Source organism: Somniosus microcephalus, chromosome 13 (genome assembly GCF_052327205.1).
Source record: "Somniosus microcephalus isolate GS21.2 chromosome 13, FLI_Smic_1.0, whole genome shotgun sequence".
NCBI classification, from domain to species: Eukaryota; Metazoa; Chordata; class Chondrichthyes; order Squaliformes; family Somniosidae; genus Somniosus; species Somniosus microcephalus.
Window position 1 is genome coordinate 114,151,451 of NC_140999.1, and position 27,631 is coordinate 114,179,081.

The window sequence follows — 27,631 nt, forward strand, 5'->3', positions numbered from 1 at the left end:
AGCAGCAGGAGCCCACAAGAGCGCGAGCCCTTGGCGGTACTTAATGCAGTGGGAACCCAGGAGAGCGCGAGACCTCGGCGGCACTTAAAGCAGCGGGAGCCCAGGAGAGCGCGAGACCTCGACGGTACTTAAAGCAGCGGGAATCCAGGAGAGCGTGAGACCTCGGCGGTATTTAAAGCAGTGGGAGCCCAGGAGAGTGCGAGACCTCGGCGGTACTTAAAGCAGCGAGAGCCCAGGAGAGCGCGAGACTTCGGTGGTACTTAATACAGCATGAGCCCAGGAGAGTGCGAGACCTCGGCGGTACTTAATGCAACGGGAGCCCAGGAGAGCGCGAGACCTCGGCGGTACTTAAAGCAGCAGGAGCCCAGGAGAGCGTGCGACCTCGGCGGCACTTAAAGCAGCGGGAACCCAGTAGAGTGCGAGGCCTCGGCAGTACCTAAAGCAGCGGGAACCCAGGAGAGCGTGAGACCTCGGCGGTACTTAAGGCAGCTGGAATCCAGAAGAGCGTCAGACCTCGGCAGTACTTAAAGCAGCAGGAGCCCAGGCGAGCGCGAGACCTCGGCGGTACTTAAAGCAGCGGGAGCCCAGGAGAGTGTAAGGCCTCGCCGGTACTTAAAGCAGCGGGAAAACAGGAGAGCGTGAGACCTCGACGGCACTTAAAGCAGCAGGAACCCAGGAGAGCGTGAGACCTCGGCGTGTAACAAAGCAGCGGGAACCCAGGAGAGCGTGAGACCTCAGCGGTACTTAAAGCAGCGGGAGCCCAGGAGAGTGCGAGGCGTTGGCGGTACTTAAAGCAGCGGGAACCCAGGAGAGTGCGAGGCATCGGCGGTACTTAAAGCAGCGGGAGCCCAGGACAGCGTGAGGCCTCGCCGGTACTTAAAGCAGCGGGAGCCCAGGAGAGCGCGAGACCACGACGGTACTTAAAGCAGCGGGAACCCAGGAGAGTGCGATGCGTCGGCAGTACTTAAAGCAGCGGGAATCCAGGCGAGCGCGGGACCACGACAGTACTGAAAGCAGCGGGACCCCAGGAGAGCACGAGACCTCAGTGGTACTTAAAGCAGCAGGAGCCCACAAGAGCGCAAGACCTCGGCGGTACTTAATGCAGCGGGAACCCAGGAGAGCGCGAGACCTCGGCGGCACTTAAAGCAGCGGGAGCGCGGGAGAACGCGAGACCTTGCCGGGTGATTTAAAGCAGCGGGAGCCCAGGAGAGCGCGAGACCTCGACGGTACTGAAAGCAGCGGGAATCCAGGAGAGCGGAGGAAGCCCTAGAGGAGTACAAAAAGTGCAGGGGGATACTTAAAAAAGAAATTAGGAGATCAAGGAGGGGCCATGAAATAACACTGGCGAGCAAAATAAAGGAAAATCCTAAGATGTTTTATAAGTATATTAAGGGTAAGAGGATAACTAGGGAAAAAATAGGGCCCATTAGGGACAAAAGTGGCAATCTGTGTGTGGAGCCGGAAGATGTAGGAGGGGTTCTAAATGAATTTTTTGCATCTGTTTTCACTATGGAGAAGGACGATGTAGACATAGAAATGGGGCGGGGGGACTGTGATATGCTCGAACATATTCACATCGAGAGGGAGGAGGCATTGGCGGTTTTAGCTGGTCTAAAAATGGATAAATCCCCAGGCCCGGATGAAATGTATCCCAGGCTGCTGTGTGAGGCAAAGGAAGAGATTGCGGGGGCTCTAACACATATATTCAGGACCTCTCTGGCCACAGGGGTTGTGCCAGAGGACTGGAGAACCGCTAATGTAGTACCATTATTCAAGAAGGGAAGTAGGGAAAAACCGGAGAACTACAGGCCAGTGAGCCTAACATCAGTGGTAGGAAAATTATTGGAAAAAATTCTGAGGGACAAAATTTGTCTCCACTTGGAGAGGCAAGGATTAATCAGGGATAGTCAACATGGCTTTGTCAAGGGATGATCATGTCTGACTAATTTGATTGAATTTTTTGAGGGGGTGACTAGTTGTGTGGATGAGGGTAACGCAGTGGGTGTGGTATATATGGATTTCAGTAAGGCCTTCGATAAAGTCCCGCACAGGAGACTGGTCAAGAAGGTAAGAGCCCATGGAATCCAGGGTGCCTTGGCACATTGGATACAAAACTGGCTTAGTGACAGAAGGCAGAGGGTGATGGTCGAAGGTTGTTTTTGTGACTGGAAGCCTGTGGCCAGTGGGGTACCACAGGGATCGGTGCTGGGTCCCTTGCTGTTTGTGGTCTACATTAATGACTTGGATATGAATGTAAAAGGTATGATCAGTAAGTTCGCGGATGATACAAAAATTGGTAGGGTGGTAAAGAGCGAGGAGGGTAGCCTCAGTCTGCAGGACGATATAGATGGGTTGGTCAGATGGGCGGAACAGTGGCAAATGGAATTTAACCCGGAAAAGTGCGAGGTGATGCACTTTGGGGGGGGCTAACAAGGCAAGGGAATACACAATATGGTAAGACCCTAGGCAAGCCGGAGGGTCAGAGGGATCTGGGTGTGCAAGTACACAGATCCCTGAAGGCGGCGGAACAGGTGGATAAGGTGGTAAAAAAGGCATATGGGATTCTTGCCTTCATTAGCCGAGGCATTGAATATAAGAGCAAGGAGGTTATGATGGAACTGTATAAAACACTGGTTAGGCCACAGCTGGAATACTGTGTGCAATTCTGGTCGCCACACTACAGGAAGGATGTGTTCGCGTTGGAGAGGGTGCAGAGGAGGTTCACCAGGATGTTACCGGGGCTGGAGCGCTTCAGCTATGAAGAGAGACTGGGCAGATTGGGTTTGTTTTCCTTGGAGCAGAGGAGGCTGAGGGGGGACATGATTGAGGTGTACAAAATTATGAGGGGCATAGATAGGATGGATGCTGAGGAGCTTTTTCCCTTAGTAGAGGTGTCAATAACTAGGGGCATAGATTCAAGGTAAAGGGCGGGAGGTTTAGAGGGGATTTGAGGAAGAACTTTTCCACCCAGAGGGTGGTTGGAGTCTGGAACTCACTGCCTGAAAGGGTTGTGGAGGCAGGAACCCTCACAACATTTAAGAAGCATTTGGATGAGCACTTGAAATGCCATAGCATACAAGGCTACGGACCAAATGCTGGAATATGGGATTAGATCAGACAGGGCTTCATGGCCGGTGCGGACACGATGGGCCGAAGGGCCTCTATCCGTGCTGTATAATTCTATGACTCTATGACTCTATGAGAGCGTGAGACCTCGGCGGTACTTAAAGCAGTGGGAGCCCAGGAGAGTGCGAGCCCTCGGTGGTACTTAAAGTAGCGGCAGCCCAGGAGAGCGCGAGACCTCGGTGGTACTTAAAGCAGCGTGAGCCCAGGAGAGTGCGAGACCTTGGTGGTACTTAATGTAGCGGGAGCCCAGGAGAGTGCGAGACCTCGGCGTTACTTAATGCAACAGGAGACCAGGAGAGCGCGAGACCTCGGTGGTACTTAAAGCAGCGGGAGCCCAGGAGAGCGCGAGACCTCGGCGGTACTTAAAGCAGCGGGAGCACAGGAGAGCGTGAGACCTCGGCGACACTTAAAGCAGCGGGAGCCCAGGAGAGTGCGAGACCTCAGCGGTACTTAAAGCAGCGGGAGCCCAGTAGAGTGCGAGGCGTCGGCGGTACTTAAAGCAGCGGGAACCCAGGAGAGTGCGAGGTGTCGGCAGTACTTAAAGCAGTGGGACCGCAGGAGAGCGCGAGACCACGACGGTACTTAAAGCAGCGGGAACCCAGGAGAGTGCGATGCGTCGGCAGTACTTAAAGCAGCGGGAATCCGGGAGAGCGCGGGACCACGACAGTACTGAAAGCAGCGGGAGCCCGGGAGAGCGCGAGACCTCAGTGGTACTTAAAGCAGCAGGAGCCCACAAGAGCGCGAGACCTTGGCGGTACTTAATGCAGTGGGAACCCAGGAGAGCGCGAGACCTCGGCGGCACTTAAAGCAGCGGGAGCGCGGGAGAACGCGAGACCTTGCCGGGTGATTTAAAGCAGCGGGAGCCCAGGAGAGCGCGAGACCTCGACGGTACTTAAGGCAGCGGGAATCCAGGAGAGCGTGAGACCTCGGCGGTATTTAAAGCAGTGGGAGCCCAGGAGAGTGCGAGACCTCGGCAGTGCTTAAAGTAGCGGGAGCCCAGGAGAGCGCGAGACTTCGGTGGTACTTAATGCAGCATGAGCCCAGGAGAGTGCGAGACCTCGGTGGTACTTAATGTAGTGGGAGCCCAGGAGAGTGCGAGACCTCGGTGGTACTTAAAGTAGTGGGAGCCCAGGAGAGTGCGAGACCTCGGCATTATTTAATGCAACGGGAGCCCAGGAGAGCGCGAGACCTCGGTGGTACTTAAAGCAGCGGGAGCCCAGGAGAGTGCGAGACCTCGGCGGTACTTAATGCAGCGGGAGCCCAGGAGAGCGTGAGACCTCGGCGGCACTTAAAGCAGCGGGAACCCAGGAGAACGTGAGACCTCGGCGGTACTTAAAGCAGCGGGAGCCCAGGAGAGCGTGAGGTCTCGGTGGCACTTAAAGCAGCGGGAACCCAGTAGAGTGCGAGGCCTCGGCGGTACCTAAAGCAGCGGGAACCCAGGAGAGCATGAGACCTCGGCGGTGCTTAAAGCAGCTGGAATCCAGGAGAGCGTCAGACCTCGGCGGTACTTAAAGCAGCGGGAACACAGGAGAGCGTGAGACCTCGGCGGCACTTAAAGCAGCGGGAACCCAGGAGAGCATGAGACCTCGGCGGTAATAAAGCACCGGGAACCCAGGAGAGCGTGAGCCCTCAGCGGTACTTAAAGCAGCGGGACCCCAGGAGAGTGCAAGACCTCGGCGGTACTTAAAGCAGCGGGAGCCCAGGAGAGTGCGAGGCGTCGGCGGTACTTAAAGCAGCGGGAACCCTGGAGAGTGCTAGGTGGCGGCAGTACTTAAAGCAGTGGGAGTCCAGGAGAGCGCGAGACCACGACGGTACTTAAAGCAGCAGGAACCCAGGAGAGTGCGATGCGTCGGCAGTACATAAAGCAGCGGGAATCCGGGAGAGCGCGGGACCAGGACAGTGCTGAAAGCAGCGGGAGCCCAGGAGAGCGCGAGACCTCAGTGGTACTTAAAGCAGCAGGAGCCCACAAGAGCGCGAGACCTTGGCGGTACTTAATGCAGTGGGAACCCAGGAGAGCGCGAGACCTCGGCGGCACTTAAAGCAGCGGGAGCGCGGGAGAACGCGAGACCTTGCCGGGTGATTTAAAGCAGCGGGAGCCCAGGAGAGCGCGAGACCTCGACGGTACTTAAGGCAGCGGGAATCCAGGAGAGCGTGAGACCTCGGCGGTATTTAAAGCAGTGGGAGCCCAGGAGAGTGTGAGACCTCGACGGTACTTAAGGCAGCGGGAGCCCAGGAGAGTGCGAGACCTCGGTGGTACTTAATGTAGTGGGAGCCCAGGAGAGTGCGAGACCTCGGCATTACTTAATGCAACGGGAGCCCAGGAGAGCGCGAGACCTCGGTGGTACTTAAAGCAGCGGGAGCCCAGGAGAGCGCGAGACCTCTGCGGTACTTAAAGCAGCGGGAGCCCAGGAGAGCGTGAGGTCTCGGCGGCACTTAAAGCAGCGGGAACCCAGTAGAGTGCGACGCCTCGGCGGTACCTAAAGCAGCGGGAACCCAGGAGAGCGTGAGACCTCGGCGGTACTTAAAGCAGCGGGAGCCCAGGCGAGCGCGAGACCTCGGCGGTACTTAATGCAGCGGGAGCCCAGGAGAGTGTAAGGCCTCGCCGGTACTTAAAGCAGCGGGAACACAGGAGAGCGTGAGACCTCGACGGCACTTAAAGCAGCAGGTACCCAGGAGAGCGTGAGACCTCGGCGTGTAACAAAGCAGCGGGAACCCAGGAGAGCGTGAGACCTCAGCGGTACTTAAAGCAGCGGGAGCCCAGGAGAGTGCGAGACCTCGGCGGTACTTAAAGCAGCGGGAGCCCAGGAGAGTGCGAGGCGTTGGCGGTACTTAAAGCAGCGGGAACCCAGGAGATTGCGAGGCGTCGGCGGTACTTAAAGCAGCGGGAGCCCAGGACAGCGTGAGGCCTCGCCGGTACTTAAAACAGCGGGAGCCCAGGAGAGCGCGAGACCTCGGCGGTACTTAAAGCAGCGGGAGCCCAGGACAGCGTGAGCCCTCGCCGGTATTTAAAGCAGCGGGAACCCAGGAGAGCGTGAGACCTCGGCGGCACTTAAAGCAGCGGGAACCCAGGAGAGCGTGAGACCTCGGCGGTAATAAAGCAGTGGGAACCCAGGAGAGCGTGAGACCTCAGCGGTACTTAAATCAGCGGGACCCCAGGAGAGTGCGAGACGTCGGCGGTATTAAAGCAGCGGGAGCCCAGGAGAGTGCGAGGCGTCGGCGGTACTTAAAGCAACGGGAACCCTGGAGAGTGCGAGGTGTCGGCAGTACTTAAAGCAGTGGGGGCCCAGGAGAGCGCGAGACCACGACGGTACTTAAAGCAACGGGAACCCAGGAGAGTGCGATGCGTCGGCAGTACTTAAAGTAGCGGGAATCCAGGCGAGCGCGAGACCACGACTGTACTGAAAGCAGCGGGAGCCATGGAGAGTGCGAGACCTCAGTGGTACTTAAAGCAGCCGGAGCCCACAAGAGCGCGAGACCTCGGCGGTACTTAATGCAGCGGGAACCCAGGAGAGCGCGAGACCTCGGCGGCACTTAAAGCAGCGGGAACCCAGGAGAGCGTGAGACATCAGCGGCACTTAAAGCAGCGGGAACCCAGGAGAGTGCGAGGTGTCGGCAGTACTTAAAGCAGTGGGACCGCAGGAGAGCGCGAGACCACGACGGTACTTAAAGCAGCGGGAACCCAGGAGAGTGCGATGCGTCGGCAGTACTTAAAGCAGCGGGAATCCGGGAGAGCGCGGGACCACGACAGTACTGAAAGCAGCGGGAGCCCGGGAGAGCGCGAGACCTCAGTGGTACTTAAAGCAGCAGGAGCCCACAAGAGCGCGAGACCTTGGCGGTACTTAATGCAGTGGGAACCCAGGAGAGCGCGAGACCTCGGCGGCACTTAAAGCAGCGGGAGCGCGGGAGAACGCGAGACCTTGCCGGGTGATTTAAAGCAGCGGGAGCCCAGGAGAGCGCGAGACCTCGACGGTACTTAAGGCAGCGGGAATCCAGGAGAGCGTGAGACCTCGGCGGTATTTAAAGCAGTGGGAGCCCAGGAGAGTGCGAGACCTCGGCAGTGCTTAAAGTAGCGGGAGCCCAGGAGAGCGCGAGACTTCGGTGGTACTTAATGCAGCATGAGCCCAGGAGAGTGCGAGACCTCGGTGGTACTTAATGTAGTGGGAGCCCAGGAGAGTGCGAGACCTCGGTGGTACTTAAAGTAGTGGGAGCCCAGGAGAGTGCGAGACCTCGGCATTATTTAATGCAACGGGAGCCCAGGAGAGCGCGAGACCTCGGTGGTACTTAAAGCAGCGGGAGCCCAGGAGAGTGCGAGACCTCGGCGGTACTTAATGCAGCGGGAGCCCAGGAGAGCGTGAGACCTCGGCGGCACTTAAAGCAGCGGGAACCCAGGAGAACGTGAGACCTCGGCGGTACTTAAAGCAGCGGGAGCCCAGGAGAGCGTGAGGTCTCGGTGGCACTTAAAGCAGCGGGAACCCAGTAGAGTGCGAGGCCTCGGCGGTACCTAAAGCAGCGGGAACCCAGGAGAGCGTGAGACCTCGGCGGTGCTTAAAGCAGCTGGAATCCAGGAGAGCGTCAGACCTCGGCGGTACTTGAAGCAGCGGGAGCCCAGGCGAGCGCGAGACCTCGGCGGTACTTAAAGCAGCGTGAACACAGGAGAGCGTGAGACCTCGGCGGCACTTAAAGCAGCGGGAACCCAGGAGAGCATGAGACCTCGGCGGTAATAAAGCACCGGGAACCCAGGAGAGCGTGAGCCCTCAGCGGTACTTAAAGCAGCGGGACCCCAGGAGAGTGCAAGACCTCGGCGGTACTTAAAGCAGCGGGAGCCCAGGGGAGTGCGAGGCGTCGGCGGTACTTAAAGCAGCGGGAACCCTGGAGAGTGCTAGGTGGCGGCAGTACTTAAAGCAGTGGGAGTCCAGGAGAGCGCGAGACCACGACGGTACTTAAAGCAGCAGGAACCCAGGAGAGTGCGATGCGTCGGCAGTACATAAAGCAGCGGGAATCCGGGAGAGCGCGGGACCACGACAGTGCTGAAAGCAGCGGGAGCCCAGGAGAGCGCGAGACCTCAGTGGTACTTAAAGCAGCAGGAGCCCACAAGAGCGCGAGACCTTGGCGGTACTTAATGCAGTGGGAACCCAGGAGAGCGCGAGACCTCGGCGGCACTTAAAGCAGCGGGAGCGCGGGAGAACGCGAGACCTTGCCGGGTGATTTAAAGCAGCGGGAGCCCAGGAGAGCGCGAGACCTCGACGGTACTTAAGGCAGCGGGAATCCAGGAGAGCGTGAGACCTCGGCGGTATTTAAAGCAGTGGGAGCCCAGGAGAGTGCGAGACCTCGGCAGTGCTTAAAGTAGCGGGAGCCCAGGAGAGCGCGAGACTTCGGTGGTACTTAATGCAGCATGAGCCCAGGAGAGTGCGAGACCTCGGTGGTACTTAAAGCAGTGGGAATCCAGGAGAGCGTGAGACCTCGGCGGTATTTAAAGCAGTGGGAGCCCAGGAGAGTGTGAGACCTCGATGGTACTTAAGGCAGCGGGAGCCCAAGAGAGTGCGAGACCTCGGTGGTACTTAATGTAGTGGGAGCCCAGGAGAGTGCGAGACCTCGGCATTACTTAATGCAACGGGAGCCCAGGAGAGCGCGAGACCTCGGTGGTACTTAAAGCAGCGGGAGCCCAGGAGAGCGCGAGACCTCTGCGGTACTTAAAGCAGCGGGAGCCCAGGAGAGCGTGAGGTCTCGGCGGCACTTAAAGCAGCGGGAACCCAGTAGAGTGCGACGCCTCGGCGGTACCTAAAGCAGCGGGAACCCAGGAGAGCGTGAGACCTCGGCGGTACTTAAAGCAGCGGGAGCCCAGGCGAGCGCGAGACCTCGGCGGTACTTAATGCAGCGGGAGCCCAGGAGAGTGTAAGGCCTCGCCGGTACTTAAAGCAGCGGGAACACAGGAGAGCGTGAGACCTCGACGGCACTTAAAGCAGCAGGAACCCAGGAGAGTGTGAGACCTCGGCGTGTAACAAAGCAGCGGGAACCCAGGAGAGCGTGAGACCTCAGCGGTACTTAAAGCAGCGGGAGCCCAGGAGAGTGCGAGACCTCGGCGGTACTTAAAGCAGCGGGAGCCCAGGAGAGTGCGAGGCGTTGGCGGTACTTAAAGCAGCGGGAACCCAGGAGATTGCGAGGCGTCGGCGGTACTTAAAGCAGCGGGAGCCCAGGACAGCGTGAGGCCTCGCCGGTACTTAAAACAGCGGGAGCCCAGGAGAGCGCGAGACCTCGGCGGTACTTAAAGCAGCGGGAGCCCAGGACAGCGTGAGCCCTCGCCGGTATTTAAAGCAGCGGGAACACAGGAGAGCGTGAGACCTCGGCGGCACTTAAAGCAGCGGGAACCCAGGAGAGCGTGAGACCTCGGCGGTAATAAAGCAGTGGGAACCCAGGAGAGCGTGAGACCTCAGCGGTACTTAAATCAACGGGACCCCAGGAGAGTGCGAGACGTCGGCGGTACTTAAAGCAGCAGGAGCCCAGGAGAGTGCGAGGCGTCGGCGGTACTTAAAGCAACGGGAACCCTGGAGAGTGCGAGGTGTCGGCAGTACTTAAAGCAGTGGGGGCCCAGGAGAGCGCGAGACCACGACGGTACTTAAAGCAACGGGAACCCAGGAGAGTGCGATGCGTCGGCAGTACTTAAAGTAGCGGGAATCCAGGCGAGCGCGAGACCACGACTGTACTGAAAGCAGCGGCAGCCCAGGAGAGCGTGAGACCTCAGTGGTACTTAAAGCAGCAGGAGCCCACAAGAGCGCGAGACCTTGGCGGTACTTAATGCAGTGGGAAACCAGGAGAGCGCGAGACCTCGGCGGCACTTAAAGCAGCGGGATCGCGGGAGAACGCGAGACCTTGCCGGGTGATTTAAAGCAGCAGGAGCCCAGGAGAGCGCGAGACCTCGACGGTACTTAAAGGAGCGGGAATCCAGGAGAGCGTGAGACCTCGGCGGTATTTAAAGCAGTGGGAGCCCAGGAGAGTGCGAGACCTCGGCGGTACTTAAAGCAGCGGCAGCCCAGGAGAGCGTGAGACTTCGGTGGTACTTAATGCAGCCAGCCCAGGAGTGTGCGAGACCTCGGTGATGCTTAACGTAGTGGGAGCCCAGGAGAGTGCGAGACCTCGGCATTACTTAATGCAACGGGAGCCCAGGAGAGCGCGAGACCTCGGCGGTACTTAAAGCAGCGGGAGCCCAGGAGAGCGTGAGACCTCGGCGGCACTTAAAGCAGCGGGAACCCAGGAGAGCGTGAGACCTCGGCCGTACTTAAAGCAGCGGGAGCCCAGGAGAGCGTGAGGTCTCGGCGGCACTTAAAGCAGCGGGAACCCAGGAGAGTGCGAGACCTCGGCGGTACCTAAAGCAGCGGGAACCCAGGAGAGCGTGAGACCTCGGCGGTACTTAAAGCAGCTGGAACCAGGAGAGCGTCAGACCTCGGCAGTACTTAAAGCAGCGGGAACCCAGGCGAGCGCGAGACCTCGGCGGTACTTAAAGTAGCGGGAGCCCAGGAGAGTGTAAGGCCTCGCCGGTAATTAAAGCAGCGGGAACCCAGGAGAGCGTGAGACCTCAGCGGTACTTAAAGCAGCGGGAGCCCAGGAGAGTGCGAGGCGTTGGCGGTACTTAAAGCAGCGGGAACCCAGGAGAGTGCGAGGCGTCGGCGGTACTTAAAGCAGCGGGAGCCCAGGACAGCGTGAGGCCTCGCCGGTACTTAAAGCAGCGGGAGCCCAGGAGAGCGCGAGACCTCGGCGGTACTTAACGCAGCGGGAGCCCAGGAGAGCGTGAGCCCTCGCCGGTACTTAAAGCAGCGGGAACCCAGGAGAGCGTGAGACCTCGGCGGTAATAAAGCACCGGGAACCCAGGAGAGCGTGAGACCTCAGCGGTACTTAAAGCAACGGGACCCCAGGAGAGTGCAAGACCTCGGCGGTACTTAAAGCAGCGGGAGCCCAGGAGAGTGCGAGGCGGCAGCGGTACTTAAAGCAGCGGGTACCCTGGAGAGTGCTAGGTGTCGGCAGTACTTAAAGCAGCGGGAGTCTAGGAGAGCGCGAGACCACGACGGTACTTAAAGCAGCGGGAATCCAGGAGAGTGCGATGCATCGGCAGTACTTAAAGCAGCGGGAATCCAGGCGAGCGCGGGACCACGACTATACTGAAAGCAGCGGGAGCCCAGGAGAGCGCGAGACCTCAGTGGTAATTAAAGCAGCAGGAGCCCACAAGAGCGCGAGACCTCGGCGGTACTTAATGCAGCGGGAACCCAAGAGAGCGCGAGACCTCGGCGGCACTTAAAGCAGCGGGAGCGTGGGAGAACGCGAGACCTTGCCGGGTGATTTAAAGCAGCGGGAGCCCAGGAGAGTGCGAGACCTCGACGGTACTTAAAGCAGCGGGAATCCGGGAGAGCGTGCGACCTCGGCGTTACTTAATGCAACAGGAGCCCAGGAGAGCGCGAGACCTCGGTGGTACATAATGCAGCGGGAGCCCAGGAGAGTGCGAGACCTCGGTGGTACATAATGTAGCGGGAGCCCAGGAGAGTGCGAGACCTCGGCGTTACTTAATGCAACAGGAGCCCAGGAGAGCACGAGACCTCGGTGGTACATAAAGCAGCAGGAGCCCAGGAGAGCGCGAGACCTCGGCGGTACCTAAAGCAGCGGGAACCCAGGAGAGCGTGAGACCTCGGCGGTACTTAAAGCAGCTGGAATCCAGGAGAGCGTCAGACCTCGGCGGTACTTAAAGCAGCGGGAGCCCAGGCGAGCGCCAGACCTCGGCGGTACTTAATGCAGTGGGAACCCAGGAGAGCGCGAGACCTCGGCGGCATTAAAGCAACGGGAGCGCGGGAGAACGCGAGACCTTGCCGGGTGATTTAAAGCAGCGGGAGCCCAGGAGAGCGCGAGACCTCGACGGTACTTAAAGCAGCGGGAATCCAGGCGAGCGTGAGACCTCGGCGATACTTAAAGCAGTGGGAGCCCAGGGGAGTGCGAGACCTTGGCGGTACTTAAAGCAGCGGGAGCCCAGGAGAGCGCAAGACCTTGGTGGTACTTAATGCAGCGTGAGCCCAGGAGAGTGCGAGACCTCGGCGTTACTTAATGCAACAGGAGTCCAGGAGAGCGCGAGACCTCGGTGGTACTTAAAGCAGCGGGAGCCCAGGAGAGCGTGAGACCTCGGCGGCACTTAAAGCAGCGGGAACCCTGGAGAGCGTGAGACCTCGGCGGTACTTAAAGCAGCGGGAGCCCAGGAGAGCGTGAGGTCTCGGCGGCACTTAAAGCAGCGGGAACCCAGTAGAGTGCGAGACCTCGGCAGCACTTAAAGCAACGGGAACCCAGGAGAGCGTGAGACCTCGGCGGTACTTAAAGCAGCGGGAGCCCAGGAGAGCGTGATGTCTCGGCGGCACTTAAAGCAGCGGGAACCCAGTAGAGTGCGAGGCCTCCACGGTACCTGAAGCAGCGGGAACCCAGGAGAGCGTGAGACCTCGGCGGTACTTAAAGCAGCTTAAATCCAGGAGAGCGTCAGACCTCGGCGGTACTTAAAGCAGCGGGAGCCCAGGCGAGTGCGAGACCTCGGCGGTACTTAAAGCAGCGGGAGCCCAGGAGAGCGTGACGCCTCGCCGGTACATAAAGCAGCGGGAACACAGGAGAGCGTGAGACCTCGGCGGCACTTAAAGCAGCGGGAACCCAGGAGAGCGTGAGACCTCGGCAGCACTTAAAGCAGCGGGAACCCAGGAGAGCGTGAGACCTCGGCGGTAATAAAGCAGCGGGAACCCAGGAGAGCGTGAGACCTCAGCGGTACTTAAAGCAGCAGGACCCCAGGAGAGTGCGAGACCTCGGCGGTACTTAAAGCAGCGGGAACACAGGAGAGCGTGAGACCTCGGCGGCACTTAAAGCAGCAGGACCCCAGGAGAGTGCGAGACCTCGGCGGTAATAAAGCAGCGGGAACCCAGGAGAGCGTGAGACCTCAGCGGTACTTAAAGCAGCAGGACCCCAGGAGAGTGCGAGACCTCGGCGGTACTTAAAGCAGCGGGAGCCCAGGAGAGTGCGAGGCGTCGGCGGTACTTAAAGCTGCGGGAACCCAGGAGAGTGCGAGGCCTCCGCGGTACCTAAAGCAGCGGGAACCCAGGAGAGCGTGAGACCTCGGCGGTACTTAAAGCAGCGGGAGCCCAGGAGAGCGTGATGTCTCGGCGGCACTTAAAGCAGCGGGAACCCAGTAGAGTGCGAGGCCTCCACGGTACCTGAAGCAGCGGGAACCCAGGAGAGCGTGAGACCTCGGCGGTACTTAAAGCAGCTTAAATCCAGGAGAGCGTCAGACCTCGGCGGTACTTAAAGCAGCGGGAGCCCGGGCGAGTGCGAGACCTCGGCGGTACTTAAAGCAGCGGGAGCCCAGGAGAGCGTGACACCTCGCCGGTACATAAAGCAGCGGGAACACAGGAGAGCGTGAGACCTCGGCGGCACTTAAAGCAGCGGGAACCCAGGAGAGCGTGAGACCTCGGCAGCACTTAAAGCAGCGGGAACCCAGGAGAGCGTGAGACCTCGGCGGTAATAAAGCAGCGGGAACCCAGGAGAGCGTGAGACCTCAGCGGTACTTAAAGCAGCAGGTCCCCAGGAGAGTGCGAGACCTCGGCGGTACTTAAAGCAGCGGGAACACAGGAGAGCGTGAGACCTCGGCGGCACTTAAAGCAGCGGGAACCCAGGAGAGCGTGAGACCTCGGAGGTACTTAAAGCAGCTTAAATCCAGGAGAGCGTCAGACCTCGGCGGTACTTAAAGCAGCGGGAGCCCAGGCGAGTGCGAGACCTCGGCGGTACTTAAAGCAGCGGGAGCCCAGGAGAGCATGACGCCTCGCCGGTACATAAAGCAGCGGGAACACAGGAGAGCGTGAGACCTCGGCGGCACTTAAAGCAGCGGGAACCCAGGAGAGCGTGAGACCTCGGCAGCACTTAAAGCAGCGGGAACCCAGGAGAGCGTGAGACCTCGGCGGTAATAAAGCAGCGGGAACCCAGGAGAGCGTGAGACCTCAGCGGTACTTAAAGCAGCAGGACCCCAGGAGAGTGCGAGACCTCGGCGGTACTTAAAGCAGCGGGAACACAGGAGAGCGTGAGACCTCGGCGGCACTTAAAGCAGCGGGAACCCAGGAGAGCGTGAGACCTCGGAGGTAATAAAGCAGCGGGAACCCAGGAGAGCATGAGACCTCAGCGGTACTTAAAGCAGCAGGACCCCAGGAGAGTGCGAGACCTCGGCGGTAATAAAGCAGCGGGAACCCAGGAGAGCATGAGACCTCAGCGGTACTTAAAGCAGCAGGACCCCAGGAGAGTGCGAGACCTCGGCGATAATAAAGCAGCGGGAACCCAGGAGAGCGTGAGACCTCAGCGGTACTTAAAGCAGCAGGACCCCAGGAGAGTGCGAGACCTCGGCGGTAATAAAGCAGCGGGAACCCAGGAGAGCGTGAGACCTCAGCGGTACTTAAAGCAGCAGGACCCCAGGAGAGTGCGAGACCTCGGCGGTACTTAAAGCAGCGGGAGCCCAGGAGAGTGCGAGGCGTCGGCGGTACTTAAAGCTGCGGGAACCCAGGAGAGTGCGAGGCCTCCGCGGTACCTAAAGCAGCGGGAACCCAGGAGAGCGTGAGACCTCGGCGGTACTTAAAGCAGCTTAAATCCAGGAGAGCGTCAGACCTCGGCGGTACTTAAAGCAGCGGGAGCCCAGGCGAGTGCGAGACCTCGGCGGTACTTAAAGCAGCGGGAGCCCAGGAGAGCGTGACGCCTCGCCGGTACATAAAGCAGCGGGAACACAGGAGAGCGTGAGACCTCGGCGACACTTAAAGCAGCGGGAACCCAGGAGAGCGTGAGACCTCGGCGGCACTTAAAGCAGCGGGAACCCAGGAGAGCGTGAGACCTCGGCGGTAATAAAGCAGCGGGAACCCAGGAGAGCGTGAGACCTCAGCGGTACTTAAAGCAGCAGGTCCCCAGGAGAGTGCGAGACCTCGGCGGTACTTAAAGCAGCGGGAACACAGGAGAGCGTGAGACCTCGGCGGCACTTAAAGCAGCGGGAACCCAGGAGAGCGTGAGACCTCGGAGGTAATAAAGCAGCGGGAACCCAGGAGAGCGTGAGACCTCAGCGGTACTTAAAGCAGCAGGACCCCAGGAGAGTGCGAGACCTCGGCGGTAATAAAGCAGCGTGAACCCAGGAGAGCGTGAGACCTCAGCGGTACTTAAAGCAGCAGGACCCCAGGAGAGTGCGAGACCTCGGCGGTACTTAAAGCAGCGGGAGCCCAGGAGAGTGTGAGGCGTCGGCGGTACTTAAAGCAGCGGGAACCCAGGAGAGTGTGAGGTGTCGGCAGTACTTAAAGCAGCGGGAATCCAGGAGAGCGCGGGACCACGGCAGTACTTAAAGCAGCGGGAACCCAGGAGAGTGCGATGCGTCGGCAGTACTTAAAGCAGCGGGACCCCAGGAGAGCGCGAGACCTCGGCGGCACTTAAAGCAGCGGGAGCGCGGGAGAACGCGAGACCTTGCCGGGTGATTTAAAGCAGCGGGAGCCCAGGAGAGCGCGAGACCTCGACGGTACTTAAAGCAGCGGGAATCCAGGAGAGCGTAGGATGCCCTAGAGGAGTACAAAAAGTGCAGGGGAATACTTAAAAAAGAAATTAGGAGATCAAGGAGGGGCCATGAAATAACACTGGCGAGCAAAATAAAGGAAAATCCTAAGATGTTTTATAAGTATATTAAGGGTAAGAGGATAACTAGGGAAAAAATAGGGCCCATTAGGGACAAAACTGGCAATCTGTGTGTGGAGCCGGAAGATGTAGGAGGGGTTCTAAATGAATTTTTTGCATCTGTTTTCACTATGGAGAAGGACGATGTAGACATAGAAATGGGGCGGGGGGACTGTGATATGTTCGAACATATTCACATCGAGAGGGAGGAGGTATTGGCGGTTTTAGCTGGCCTAAAAATGGATAAATCCCCAGGCCCGGATGAAATGTATCCCAGGCTGCTGTGTGAGGCAAAGGAAGAGATTGCGGGGGCTCTAACACATATATTCAGGACCTCTCTGGCCACAGGGGGTGTGCCAGAGGACTGGAGAACCGCTAATGTAGTACCATTATTCAAGAAGGGAAGTAGGGAAAAACCGGGGAACTACAGGCCAGTGAGCCTAACATCAGTGGTAGGAAAATTATTGGAAACAATTCTGAGGGACAAAATTTGTCTCCACTTGGAGAGGCAAGGATTAATCAGGGATAGTCAACATGGCTTTGTCAAGGGAAGATCATGTCTGACTAATTTGATTGAATTTTTTGAGGGGGTGACTAGGTGTGTGGATGAGGGTAACGCAGTGGATGTGGTATATATGGATTTGAGTAAGGCCTTCGATAAAGTCCCGCACAGGAGACTGGTCAAGAAGGAAAGAGCCCATGGAATCCAGGGTGCCTTGGCACATTGGATACAAAACTGGCATAGTGACAGAAGGCAGAGGGTGATGGTCGAAGGTTGTTTTTGTGACTGGAAGCCTGTGGCCAGTGGGGTACCACAGGGATCGGTGCTGGGTCCCTTGCTGTTTGTGGTCTACATTAATGACTTGGATATGAATGTAAAAGGTATGATCAGTAAGTTCGCGGATGATCCAAAAATTGGTAGGGTGGTAAATAGCGAGGAGGGTAGCCTCAGTCTGCAGGACGATATAGATGGGTTGGTCAGATGGGCGGAACAGTGGCAAATGGAATTTAACCCGGAAAAGTGCGAGGTGATGCACTTTGGGGGGACTAACAAGGCAAGGGAATACACAATATGGTAAGGCCCTAGGCAAGACGGAGGGTCAGAGGGATCTGGGTGTGCAAGTACACAGATCCCTGAAGGCGGCGGAACAGTTGGATAAGGTGGTAAAAAAGGCATATGGGATTCTTGCCTTCATTAGCCGAGGCATTGAATATAAGAGCAAGGAGGTTATGATGGAACTGTATAAAACACTGGTTAGGCCACAGCTGGAATACTGTGTGCAGTTCTGGTCGCCACACTACAGGAAGGATGTGATCGCGTTGGAGAGGGTGCAGAGGAGGTTCACCAGGATGTTACCGGGGCTGGAGCGCTTCAGCTATGAAGAGAGACTGGGCAGATTGGGTTTGTTTTCCTTGGAGCAGAGGAGGCTGAGGGAGGACATGATTGAGGTGTACAAAATTATGAGGGGCATAGATAGGATGGATGCTGAGGAGCTTTTTCCCTTAGTAGAGGGGTCAATAACTAGGGGCATAGATTCAAGGTAAAGGGCGGGAGGTTTAGAGGGGATTTGAGGAAGAACTTTTTCACCCAGAGGGTGGTTGGAGTCTGGAACTCACTGCCTGAAAGGGTTGTGGAGGCAGGAACCCTCACAACATTTAAGAAGCATTTGGATGAGCACTTGAAATGCCATAGCATACAAGGCTACGGACCAAATGCTGGAATATGGGATTGGATCAGACAAGGCTTCATGGCCGGTGCGGACACGATGGGCCGAAGGGCCTCTATCCGTGCTGTATAATTCTATGACTCTATGACTCTATGAGAGCGTGAGACCTCGGCGGTACTTAAAGCAGCTGGAATCCAGGAGAGCGTCAGACCTCGGCGGTACTTAAAGCAGCGGGAGCCCAGGCGAGTGCGAGACCTCGGCGGTACTTAAAGCAGCGGGAGCCCAGGAGAGTGTAAGGCCTCGCCGGTACTTAAAGCAACGGGAACACAGGAGAGCATGAGACCTCGACGGCACTTAAAGCAGCAGGAACCAAGGAGAGCGTGAGACCTCGGCGTGTAACAAAGCAACGGGAACCCAGGAGAGCGTGAGACCTCAGCGGTACTTAAAGCAGCGGGACCCCAGGAGAGTGCGAGACCTCGGCGGTACTTAAAGCAGCGGGAGCCCAGGCGAGTGCGAAGCGTCGGCGGTACTTAAAGCAGCGGGAACCCAGGAGAGTGTGAGGTGTCGGCAGTACTTAAAGCAGTGGGAGCCCAGGAGAGCGCGGGACCACGACAGTTCTGAAAGCAGCGGGACCCCAGGAGAGCGCGAGACCTCAGTGGTACTTAAAGCAGCAGGAGCCCACAAGAGCGCGAGACCTCGGCGGTACTTAATGCAGCAGGAACCCAGGAGAGCGTGAGACCTCGGCGGCACTTAAAGCAGCGGGAACCCAGGAGAGCGTGAGACCTCGGCGGTAATTAAAGCAGCGGGAGCCCAGGAGAGCGTGAGGTCTCGGCGGCACTTAAAGCAGCGGGAACTCAGTAGAGTGCGAGGCCTCGGCGGTACCTAAAGCAGCGGGAACCCAGGAGAGCGTGAGACCTCGGCGGTACTTAAAGCAGCTTAAATCCAGGAGAGCGTCAGACCTCGGCGGTACTTAAAGCAGCGGGAGCCCAGGCGAGCGCGAGACCTCGGCGGTACTGAAAGCAGCGGGAGCCCAGGAGAGCGTGACGCCTCGCCGGTACATAAAGCAGCGGGAATACAGGAGAGCGTGAGACCTCGGCGGCACTTAAAGCAGCGGGAACCCAGGAGAGCGTGAGACCTCGGCGGTAATAAAGCAGCGGGAACCCAGGAGAGCGTGAGACCTCAGCGGTACTTAAAGCAGCAGGACCCCAGGAGAGTGCGAGACCTCGGCGGTACTTAAAGCAGCGGGAGCCCAGGAGAGTGCGAGGCGTCGGCGGTACTTAAAGCAGCGGGAACCCAGGAGAGTGTGAGGTGTTGGCAGTACTTAAAGCAGTGGGAGCCCAGGAGAGCGCGGGACCACGACAGTTCTGAAAGCAGCGGGACCCCAGGAGAGCGCGAGACCTCAGTGGTACTTAAAGCAGCAGGAGCCCACAAGAGCGCGAGACCTCGGCGGCACTTAAAGCAGCGGGAACCCAGGAGAGCGTGAGACCTCGGCGGTAATTAGAGCAGCGGGAGCCCAGGAGAGCGTGAGGTCTCGGCGGCACTTAAAGCAGCGGGAACTCAGTATAGTGCGAGGCCTCGGCGGTACCTAAAGCAGCGGGAACCCAGGAGAGCGTGAGACCTCGGCGGTACTTAAAGCAGCTTAAATCCAGGAGAGCATCAGACCTCGGCGGTACTTAAAGCAGCGGGAGCCCAGGCGAGCGCGAGACCTCGGCGGTACTTAAAGCAGCGGGAGCCCAGGAGAGCGTGACGCCTCGCCGGTACATAAAGCAGCGGGAATACAGGAGAGCGTGAGACCTCGGCGGCACTTAAAGCAGCGGGAACCCAGGAGAGCGTGAGACCTCGGCGGTAATAAAGCAGCGGGAACCCAGGAGAGCGTGGGACCTCAGCGGTACTTAAAGCAGCGGGACCCCAGGAGAGTGCGAGACCTCGGCGGTACTTAAAGCAGCGGGAGCCCAGGAGAGTGTGAGGCGTCGGCGGTACTTAAAGCAGCGGGAACCCAGGAGAGTGTGAGGTGTCGGCAGTACTTAAAGCAGTGGGAGCCCAGGAGAGCGCGGGACCACGACAGTTCTGAAAGCAGCGGGACCCCAGGAGAGCGCGAGACCTCAGTGGTACTTAAAGCAGCAGGAGCCCACAAGAGCGCGAGACCTCGGCGGTACTTAATGCAGCGGGAACCCAGGAGAGCGCGAGACCTCGGCGGCACTTAAAGCAGCGGGAGCGCGGGAGAACGCGAGACCTTGCCGGGTGATTTAAAGCAGCGGGAGCCCAGGAGAGCGTGAGACCTCGACGGTACTTAAAGCAGCGGGAATCCAGGAGAGCGGAGGAAGCCCTAGAGGAGTACAAAAAGTGCAGGGGGATACTTAAAAAAGAAATTAGGAGATCAAGGAGGGGCCATGAAATAACACTGGCGAGCAAAATAAAGGAAAATCCTAAGATGTTTTATAAGTATATTAAGGGTAAGAGGATAACTAGGGAAAAAATAGGGCCCATTAGGGACAAAAGTGGCAATCTGTGTGTGGAGCCGGAAGATGTAGGAGGGGTTCTAAATGAATTTTTTGCATCTGTTTTCACTATGGAGAAGGACGATGTAGACATAGAAATGGGGCGGGGGGACTGTGATATGCTCGAACATATTCACATCGAGAGGGAGGAGGTATTGGCGGTTTTAGCTGGCCTAAAAATGGATAAATCCCCAGGCCCGGATGAAATGTATCCCAGGCTGCCATGTGAGGCAAAGGAAGAGATTGCGGGGGCTCTAACACATATATTCAGGACCTCTCTGGCCACAGGGGATGTGCCAGAGGACTGGAGAACCACTAATGTAGTACCATTATTCAAGAAGGGAAGTAGGGAAAAACCGGGGAACTACAGGCCAGTGAGCCTAACATCAGTGGTAGGAAAATTATTGGAAACAATTCTGAGGGACAAAATTTGTCTCCACTTGGAGAGGCAAGGATTAATCAGGGATAGTCAACATGGCTTTGTCAAGGGAAGATCATGTCTGACTAATTTGATTGAATTTTTTGAGGGGGTGACTAGGTGTGTGGATGAGGGTAACGCAGTGGATGTGGTATATATGGATTTGAGTAAGGCCTTCGATAAAGTCCCGCACAGGAGACTGGTCAAGAAGGAAAGAGCCCATGGAATCCAGGGTGCCTTGGCACATTGGATACAAAACTGGCATAGTGACAGAAGGCAGAGGGTGATGGTCGAAGGTTGTTTTTGTGACTGGAAGCCTGTGGCCAGTGGGGTACCACAGGGATCGGTGCTGGGTCCCTTGCTGTTTGTGGTCTACATTAATGACTTGGATATGAATGTAAAAGGTATGATCAGTAAGTTCGCGGATGATCCAAAAATTGGTAGGGTGGTAAATAGCGAGGAGGGTAGCCTCAGTCTGCAGGACGATATAGATGGGTTGGTCAGATGGGCGGAACAGTGGCAAATGGAATTTAACCCGGAAAAGTGCGACGTGATGCACTTTGGGGGGACTAACAAGGCAAGGGAATACACAATATGGTAAGGCCCTAGGCAAGACGGAGGGTCAGAGGGATCTGGGTGTGCAAGTACACAGATCCCTGAAGGCGGCGGAACAGTTGGATAAGGTGGTAAAAAAGGCATATGGGATTCTTGCCTTCATTAGCCGAGGCATTGAATATAAGAGCAAGGAGGTTATGATGGAACTGTATAAAACACTGGTTAGGCCACAGCTGGAATACTGTGTGCAGTTCTGGTCGCCACACTACAGGAAGGATGTGATCGCGTTGGAGAGGGTGCAGAGGAGGTTCACCAGGATGTTACCGGGGCTGGAGCGCTTCAGCTATGAAGAGAGACTGGGCAGATTGGGTTTGTTTTCCTTGGAGCAGAGGAGGCTGAGGGAGGACATGATTGAGGTGTACAAAATTATGAGGGGCATAGATAGGATGGATGCTGAGGAGCTTTTTCCCTTAGTAGAGGGGTCAATAACTAGGGGCATAGATTCAAGGTAAAGGGCGGGAGGTTTAGAGGGGATTTGAGGAAGAACTTTTTCACCCAGAGGGTGGTTGGAGTCTGGAACTCACTGCCTGAAAGGGTTGTGGAGGCAGGAACCCTCACAACATTTAAGAAGCATTTGGATGAGCACTTGAAATGCCATAGCATACAAGGCTACGGACCAAATGCTGGAATATGGGATTGGATCAGACAAGGCTTCATGGCCGGTGCGGACACGATGGGCCGAAGGGCCTCTATCCGTGCTGTATAATTCTATGACTCTATGACTCTATGAGAGCGTGAGACCTCGGCGGTACTTAAAGCAGCTGGAATCCAGGAGAGCGTCAGACCTCGGCGGTACTTAAAGCAGCGGGAGCCCAGGCGAGCGCGAGACCTCGGCGGTACTTAAAGCAGCGGGAGCCCAGGAGAGTGTAAGGCCTCGCCGGTACTTAAAGCAGCGGGAACACAGGAGAGCATGAGACCTCGACGGCACTTAAAGCAGCAGGAACCAAGGAGAGCGTGAGACCTCGGCGTGTAACAAAGCAACGGGAGCCCAGGAGAGCGCGAGACCTCGACGGTACTTAAAGCAGCGGGAATCCAGGCGAGCGTGAGACCTCGGCGATACTTAAAGCAGTGGGAACCCAGGGGAGTGCGAGACCTTGGCGGTACTTAAAGCAGCGGGAGCCCAGGAGAGCGCAAGACCTTGGTGGTACTTAATGCAGCGTGAGCCCAGGAGAGTGCGAGACCTCGGCGTTACTTAATGCAACAGGAGCCCAGGAGAGCGCGAGACCTCGGCGGCACTTAAAGCAGCGGGAACCCTGGAGAGCGTGAGACCTCGGCGGTACTTAAAGCAGCGGGAGCCCAGGAGAGCGTGAGGTCTCGGCGGCACTTAAAGCAGCGGGAACCCAGTAGAGTGCGAGACCTCGGCAGCACTTAAAGCAATGGGAACCCAGGAGAGCGTGAGACCTCGGCGGTACTTAAAGCAGCGGGAGCCCAGGAGAGCGTGAGGTCTCGGCGGCACTTAAAGCAGCGGGAACCCAGTAGAGTGCGAGGCCTCCACGGTACCTAAAGCAGCGGGAACCCAGGAGAGCGTGAGACCTCGGCGGTACTTAAAGCAGCTTAAATCCAGGAGAGCGTCAGACCTCGGCGGTACTTAAAGCAGCGGGAGCCCAGGCGAGTGCGAGACCTCGGCGGTACTTAAAGCAGCGGGAGCCCAGGAGAGCGTGACGCCTTGCCGGTACATAAAGCAGCGGGAACACAGGAGAGCGTGAGACCTCGGCGGCACTTAAAGCAGCGGGAACCCAGGAGAGCGTGAGACCTCGGCAGTACTTAAAGCAGCGGGAACCCAGGAGAGCGTGAGACCTCGGCGGTAATAAATCAGCGGGAACCCAGGAGAGCGTGAGACCTCAGCGGTACTTAAAGCAGCAGAACCCCAGGAGAGTGCGAGACCTCGGCGGTACTTAAAGCAGCGGGAACACAGGAGAGCGTGAGACCTCGGCGGCACTTAAAGCAGCGGGAACCCAGGAGAGCGTGAGACCTCGGAGGTAATAAAGCAGCGGGAACCCAGGAGAGCGTGAGACCTCAGCGGTACTTAAAGCAGCAGGACCCCAGGAGAGTGCGAGACCTCGGCGGTAATAAAGCAGCGGGAACCCAGGAGAGCGTGAGACCTCAGCGGTACTTAAAGCAGCAGGACCCCAGGAGAGTGCGAGACCTCGGCGGTACTTAAAGCAGCGGGAGCCCAGGAGAGTGCGAGGCGTCGGCGGTACTTAAAGCTGCGGGAACCCAGGAGAGTGCGAGGCCTCCGCGGTACCTAAAGCAGCGGGAACCCAGGAGAGCGTGAGACCTCGGCGGTACTTAAAGCAGCTTAAATCCAGGAGAGCGTCAGACCTCGGCGGTACTTAAAGCAGCGGGAGCCCAGGCGAGTGCGAGACCTCGGCGGTACTTAAAGCAGCGGGAGCCCAGGAGAGCGTGACGCCTCGCCGGTACATAAAGCAGCGGGAACACAGGAGAGCGTGAGACCTCGGCGACACTTAAAGCAGCGGGAACCCAGGAGAGCGTGAGACCTCGGCGGCACTTAAAGCAGCGGGAACCCAGGAGAGCGTGAGACCTCGGCGGTAATAAAGCAGCGGGAACCCAGGAGAGCGTGAGACCTCAGCGGTACTTAAAGCAGCAGGTCCCCAGGAGAGTGCGAGACCTCGGCGGTACTTAAAGCAGCGGGAACACAGGAGAGCGTGAGACCTCGGCGGCACTTAAAGCAGCGGGAACCCAGGAGAGCGTGAGACCTCGGAGGTAATAAAGCAGCGGGAACCCAGGAGAGCGTGAGACCTCAGCGGTACTTAAAGCAGCAGGACCCCAGGAGAGTGCGAGACCTCGGCGGTAATAAAGCAGCGTGAACCCAGGAGAGCGTGAGACCTCAGCGGTACTTAAAGCAGCAGGACCCCAGGAGAGTGCGAGACCTCGGCGGTACTTAAAGCAGCGGGAGCCCAGGAGAGTGCGAGGCGTCGGTGGTACTTAAAGCAGCGGGAACCCAGGAGAGTGTGAGGTGTCGGCAGTACTTAAAGCAGCGGGAATCCAGGAGAGCGCGGGACCACGGCAGTACTTAAAGCAGCGGGAACCCAGGAGAGTGCGATGCGTCGGCAGTACTTAAAGCAGCGGGACCCCAGGAGAGCGCGAGACCTCGGCGGCACTTAAAGCAGCGGGAGCGCGGGAGAACGCGAGACCTTGCCGGGTGATTTAAAGCAGCGGGAGCCCAGGAGAGCGCGAGACCTCGACGGTACTTAAAGCAGCGGGAATCCAGGAGAGCGTAGGATGCCCTAGAGGAGTACAAAAAGTGCAGGGGAATACTTAAAAAAGAAATTAGGAGATCAAGGAGGGGCCATGAAATAACACTGGCGAGCAAAATAAAGGAAAATCCTAAGATGTTTTATAAGTATATTAAGGGTAAGAGGATAACTAGGGAAAAAATAGGGCCCATTAGGGACAAAAGTGGCAATCTGTGTGTGGAGCCGGAAGATGTAGGAGGGGTTCTAAATGAATTTTTTGCATCTGTTTTCACTATGGAGAAGGACGATGTAGACATAGAAATGGGGCGGGGGGACTGTGATATGTTCGAACATATTCACATCGAGAGGGAGGAGGTATTGGCGGTTTTAGCTGGCCTAAAAATGGATAAATCCCCAGGCCCGGATGAAATGTATCCCAGGCTGCTGTGTGAGGCAAAGGAAGAGATTGCGGGGGCTCTAACACATATATTCAGGACCTCTCTGGCCACAGCGGGTGTGCCAGAGGACTGGAGAACCGCTAATGTAGTACCATTATTCAAGAAGGGAAGTAGGGAAAAACCGGGGAACTACAGGCCAGTGAGCCTAACATCAGTGGTAGGAAAATTATTGGAAACAATTCTGAGGGACAAAATTTGTCTCCACTTGGAGAGGCAAGGATTAATCAGGGATAGTCAACATGGCTTTGTCAAGGGAAGATCATGTCTGACTAATTTGATTGAATTTTTTGAGGGGGTGACTAGGTGTGTGGATGAGGGTAACGCAGTGGATGTGGTATATATGGATTTGAGTAAGGCCTTCGATAAAGTCCCGCACAGGAGACTGGTCAAGAAGGAAAGAGCCCATGGAATCCAGGGTGCCTTGGCACATTGGATACAAAACTGGCATAGTGACAGAAGGCAGAGGGTGATGGTCGAAGGTTGTTTTTGTGACTGGAAGCCTGTGGCCAGTGGGGTACCACAGGGATCGGTGCTGGGTCCCTTGCTGTTTGTGGTCTACATTAATGACTTGGATATGAATGTAAAAGGTATGATCAGTAAGTTCGCGGATGATCCAAAAATTGGTAGGGTGGTAAATAGCGAGGAGGGTAGCCTCAGTCTGCAGGACGATATAGATGGGTTGGTCAGATGGGCGGAACAGTGGCAAATGGAATTTAACCCGGAAAAGTGCGAGGTGATGCACTTTGGGGGGACTAACAAGGCAAGGGAATACACAATATGGTAAGGCCCTAGGCAAGACGGAGGGTCAGAGGGATCTGGGTGTGCAAGTACACAGATCCCTGAAGGCGGCGGAACAGTTGGATAAGGTGGTAAAAAAGGCATATGGGATTCTTGCCTTCATTAGCCGAGGCATTGAATATAAGAGCAAGGAGGTTATGATGGAACTGTATAAAACACTGGTTAGGCCACAGCTGGAATACTGTGTGCAGTTCTGGTCGCCACACTACAGGAAGGATGTGATCGCGTTGGAGAGGGTGCAGAGGAGGTTCACCAGGATGTTACCGGGGCTGGAGCGCTTCAGCTATGAAGAGAGACTGGGCAGATTGGGTTTGTTTTCCTTGGAGCAGAGGAGGCTGAGGGAGGACATGATTGAGGTGTACAAAATTATGAGGGGCATAGATAGGATGGATGCTGAGGAGCTTTTTCCCTTAGTAGAGGGGTCAATAACTAGGGGCATAGATTCAAGGTAAAGGGCGGGAGGTTTAGAGGGGATTTGAGGAAGAACTTTTTCACCCAGAGGGTGGTTGGAGTCTGGAACTCACTGCCTGAAAGGGTTGTGGAGGCAGGAACCCTCACAACATTTAAGAAGCATTTGGATGAGCACTTGAAATGCCATAGCATACAAGGCTACGGACCAAATGCTGGAATATGGGATTGGATCAGACAAGGCTTCATGGCCGGTGCGGACACGATGGGCCGAAGGGCCTCTATCCGTGCTGTATAATTCTATGACTCTATGACTCTATGAGAGCGTGAGACCTCGGCGGTACTTAAAGCAGCTGGAATCCAGGAGAGCGTCAGACCTCGGCGGTACTTAAAGCAGCGGGAGCCCAGGCGAGTGCGAGACCTCGGCGGTACTTAAAGCAGCGGGAGCCCAGGAGAGTGTAAGGCCTCGCCGGTACTTAAAGCAACGGGAACACAGGAGAGCATGAGACCTCGACGGCACTTAAAGCAGCAGGAACCAAGGAGAGCGTGAGACCTCGGCGTGTAACAAAGCAACGGGAACCCAGGAGAGCGTGAGACCTCAGCGGTACTTAAAGCAGCGGGACCCCAGGAGAGTGCGAGACCTCGGCGGTACTTAAAGCAGCGGGAGCCCAGGCGAGTGCGAAGCGTCGGCGGTACTTAAAGCAGCGGGAACCCAGGAGAGTGTGAGGTGTCGGCAGTACTTAAAGCAGTGGGAGCCCAGGAGAGCGCGGGACCACGACAGTTCTGAAAGCAGCGGGACCCCAGGAGAGCGCGAGACCTCAGTGGTACTTAAAGCAGCAGGAGCCCACAAGAGCGCGAGACCTCGGCGGTACTTAATGCAGCAGGAACCCAGGAGAGCGTGAGACCTCGGCGGCACTTAAAGCAGCGGGAACCCAGGAGAGCGTGAGACCTCGGCGGTAATTAAAGCAGCGGGAGCCCAGGAGAGCGTGAGGTCTCGGCGGCACTTAAAGCAGCGGGAACTCAGTAGAGTGCGAGGCCTCGGCGGTACCTAAAGCAGCGGGAACCCAGGAGAGCGTGAGACCTCGGCGGTACTTAAAGCAGCTTAAATCCAGGAGAGCGTCAGACCTCGGCGGTACTTAAAGCAGCGGGAGCCCAGGCGAGCGCGAGACCTCGGCGGTACTGAAAGCAGCGGGAGCCCAGGAGAGCGTGACGCCTCGCCGGTACATAAAGCAGCGGGAATACAGGAGAGCGTGAGACCTCGGCGGCACTTAAAGCAGCGGGAACCCAGGAGAGCGTGAGACCTCGGCGGTAATAAAGCAGCGGGAACCCAGGAGAGCGTGAGACCTCAGCGGTACTTAAAGCAGCGGGACCCCAGGAGAGTGCGAGACCTCGGCGGTACTTAAAGCAGCGGGAGCCCAGGAGAGTGCGAGGCGTCGGCGGTACTTAAAGCAGCGGGAACCCAGGAGAGTGTGAGGTGTTGGCAGTACTTAAAGCAGTGGGAGCCCAGGAGAGCGCGGGACCACGACAGTTCTGAAAGCAGCGGGACCCCAGGAGAGCGCGAGACCTCAGTGGTACTTAAAGCAGCAGGAGCCCACAAGAGCGCGAGACCTCGGCGGCACTTAAAGCAGCGGGAACCCAGGAGAGCGTGAGACCTCGGCGGTAATTAGAGCAGCGGGAGCCCAGGAGAGCGTGAGGTCTCGGCGGCACTTAAAGCAGCGGGAACTCAGTATAGTGCGAGGCCTCGGCGGTACCT